This window comes from Arachis hypogaea, chromosome 15 (genome assembly GCF_003086295.3).
Source record: "Arachis hypogaea cultivar Tifrunner chromosome 15, arahy.Tifrunner.gnm2.J5K5, whole genome shotgun sequence".
Classification (NCBI taxonomy): domain Eukaryota; kingdom Viridiplantae; phylum Streptophyta; class Magnoliopsida; order Fabales; family Fabaceae; genus Arachis; species Arachis hypogaea.
This window is the reverse complement of record NC_092050.1, coordinates 136048585-136052480: the sequence shown is the minus strand read 5'-3', so window position 1 is coordinate 136052480 and position 3896 is coordinate 136048585. Positions and strand designations below refer to the sequence as shown.

The 3896-nt window shown below is 41.5% G+C and overlaps 1 non-coding gene across 1 annotated transcript; it reads right to left on the bottom strand.

Annotated features, from left to right (window-relative positions):
• Nucleotides 1-2588: 2588 nt before the first annotated feature.
• Nucleotides 2589-2696, bottom strand: LOC112752521 (small nucleolar RNA R71). The gene has a single exon (XR_003176955.1). It is a non-coding gene; the product is annotated as a small nucleolar RNA R71 (small nucleolar RNA).
• Between the last annotated feature and the right edge of the window lie 1200 nt (nt 2697-3896).

Here is a 3896-nt window from a genome sequence, read left to right as displayed (position 1 = left end):
CCTTTTCCGGCGACGACAGCAGGGTCTCAAGCGGCAGAGGCTCAGCCCGGAGCTCCGGCGGTGATCCCAGAAGTGACAGAACCACTCCAGGCGGTCAAAACACAGGGGCACAGCTTTCTCTTCCGACCGCGACACCTGCGGCGGCCTGAATCCTTTTCCGGCGACGATGAGAACCCCAACAGCGCGGCGCGGTTCAGTCTGCTCCATAGCACAGCGGCAACCGAGCCTCCAACTCGCGTCGTCCTCTCTCCCACGATGCTCACTCACGGCGAACCAGGGAAGCAAAAGCGGAGCTCCATCGTGCTTCTCGTTCGGAGCTGGCAAGGACGATGGCGCGGTGACCCCGACGGCAACTGGGCGCAGCTCGCAGCTCCGTGGGTGGCGGCGACGCGATGAGTTCCTCTTCTCCTCTTCTCTGCGCGACACGACTCTGACTGCGGACTCCAAGGCGGCGCGACGGCAGTGGTGAGGCCTGACGCACCGGCGACGCTCCTCCCTCCCCTCTTCCTACCTTCCTTCTCCGTGTATCCCTCACCCCACTTCCTTTTCTGTTTCTATTTCCGTTGGAGGGGTTTTGGGTGGCAACGCGTTTCAAACCTTGGGGAAAAGAACGGCGCTGGGTAGGGGTCAAGTGGCTAAGGTTTCAGGGTTAGCTTTTAGAGTAAAAATTAGGGTTAAGGGCATTATGGTAATTTCACATAAAATTGGGAATAATATAGTAATTGAAACCCAAATTAAGTCCAACACTAATTGTATATAGGAAATACAATTTGCTCATCAATTTCACAAATTATTTTCAATAAAATGTCCAAATCAAATAATTAGAAGTAATATACTTAATTTCTTCATTTTTTAAAATAGTAGTAATAATATTTAAAATATTACTTATCTAATCCAAATCATATAAAATCCTTATTATTTCATAACTATCAACCTTATACTTTAAATATAGAAAATAATCCAATAATTATAAAATTGGATAATAATCATAACTTATCTCAAATCCAATAAATCAAAACTTGCCTTAATTATCTTTAATAAAATAATTTCTGAAATTGAGGCTGTAAATAACTATATGATTTGAGACTTGATCATAAAAAGACTTTTCAAAGTCCTGGGTCTTACAAAGATACTATTCTAGTTTATTTTCTTACTTACTCTTTTATTTATTCCATATTCTTAATTCTTGTTTAAAGTAGTAATTGGATTATTTTCATGGATTGTTAATGCAAAGGATTACCTTTACCTTTAATTAATTTAATTTAATTCATAATGTCTTCTATTATTTTTATGAGCGTTATATTCATGTCAATAGAGTAGATTCCATACTTGACATGAGGGTTGATTAGGAGGAGACACTTGAGTTGGAAGGCTTAGGTGTTGATTAATCTGGAAGTTGTTGGCTAGTTCTGTATTTACTAACGTTAGACCTTTCCAATGGAGAGGACTAGGATTTGCGAATAAGAGTTAGCTCAATCACTTGACTTTTCTTTATTTAGTAAGGGTTAACTAAGTGAAAACAACAATCTTTTTAATTCTACACTTAAGAGATCCCAACAAGGATAGAACTTCCAATTAATCATTCCCCCAGTCAAGGCTTTTATTTAGAATATTAATAATCATTCTTAGTTTTTGTTGCTTTAATTTACAATTATTTAATTGCTCGTTATTCAACTCTCAAACTCTTGTGAAAATTCCTAATTAATAAAATAGTATCCTTCCTTGCAACTCGTTGGGAGACGACCTGGGATTCATACTCCCAGTATTTTTATTCTAAATTTTTGTGACACCCTTTTTAAATTGGTGAGGCGGATTTTAGCTGGTTAAGAGCTATACTTGCAACGCTGTTCTCTTATTAAAAATCTCTTAATTGGCCTAACTTCTGCCACGCACCAGTTTTTGGCGCCGTTGCCGGGGAGTTGCAATTGTGTGCTAAATTATTAATTAGTGTACATATTTTTATTTTATTACGATGGGCTATATGTTTCTTTCATTGAATGACGCGTTCACTGCCTGATCCGAGCTTAGCTGCATTTGATCCTGAAATTGAAAGAACTATTTCATGTATTAGGCGAGCTCGACGCAGGTTAGCTTCTGAGGGTGGTGAAATGATTGTTATCGATTCACCAGTCTCATCTGAGGGCAAATCTGAACCGCCATCTGAGAGCGAAACAAGCTCCTTTACTACTGATTTAGTTAATTTATGTGCAGATAGAATGGCAGCACCTAGGAGGATTACTCTTCAGGAAGCTGGAGCCCCAGATTTTACACTACAGCTATATCAAGTGCATCATCCAACTCTGGCTGTAGATTTCGAACTGAAGACTGCACTTATCAACTTGATGCCCAAGTTTCATGGTTTCCCTGCTCAGAAACCTATCAAGCACCTAAGGGATTTCCAGACAGCCTGTTCTACTGTTAGACATCACGGTGCGAATGAAACTTCTATTATGTTAACTGCCTTCCCGTTTTCTCTTGAGGGAAAGGCAAGGGAGTGGTACTAATCCTAACCTAAAGTGACTATTACCAACTGGGATACGCTCAGGAGAGAATTTCTGGAAAATAACTTTCCATCTGAAGTTACTGACAGACTAAGGAAAGAGATCTCATGCATTGTTCAAGGTGAATCAGAAACTCTCTATGAGTACTGGGAGCGTTTTAAGAACCTTCTGGACGCATGCCCTCATCATATGATTGATAGACTAGTGTTGATCAGTTATTTCACTTAAGGCATGAAGCCTCAGGATAAAACTACGCTAGATAGTGCTAGTAATGGATCTCTGAAGAAGTACAAGACCGCAGATGAAGCATGGTAACTGATCAGCGACTTAACTGAGTCTACTAGGAATCACAGGCACAGGAGAACCCACTCAAAAGCCGTTGCAGAAGTTTCTTCCAGCATTGAGACTTCTGCTCTTACACAGATTATATGTGAAATGACCAACCTACTGAAGCAAATGCAGTTGAACCAACAACAACAAGCTCAGCCTGCCACACCACAATAAAATCAACAGTTAGTTCCACAAAGAGTATGCGGAATATGTGCTGATTATAGTTATTATACTGATGAATGCCTGCAGCTCCAACAAGAAGACAATACTGTGGCAGCTACTCATAACTTCTATGACCGCCCGAATCAAGGATACAATTAACAAGGTGGCAACTACAACCTAGGAGGAAACTATAACCAATGATGGCAGGACAACTCCAACCAAAGTTGGAGAGATAATTCAAACCATGGCTGGAGGGACAACTATAATAGAGGAGGTCGAGATAACAATGGAAACCAGAGATGGAGTAACAACAACAGACAGCAGAATCAGAACTAACCTTACAGAGCTCCTCACCTAAGACAGTCACAAGGACCCCAGCATAACCAACAACAAGTACCTCAGATTACTTATCCCACTTCCTCATCAAATGACGAGATGCTTCGTTCTCTTGCACAAGGACAACAAGACATGCAGACCACACTAAACTCTACTCTAAATGGTCTGAATGCCACTTTACAAGCTCTTGCCACCCGGATAGATTCATTACCTACTTCCACTAACCAGCCTTCAAGCTCCAGTGGAATTCCTTCTCAACCCTTACCTAACCCCAAGGGTGGCATCAATGCCATCACTTTAAGGTCCGAAACCACATTGCCAGAGAGAAATCAGGAGGAGCCAAGCCCAATAGTACCGCCCCAGCTGAGGATGTGATAGAAGTAGAAGATGCTGAAATGGAAGATGCTGAAGAAGAAGATATAGTACAAGACAATGTTGAAGAAGAATTAGCTTAGCCAAGGAATGGAGCACCAAAGGATACAGAGGCTGCAAGTAGCGCCATCCCTATCCCATTCTCACACCTTGCAAGGAAGTCCAAAAAGCACATGGAACTTGATCCCAAAATGG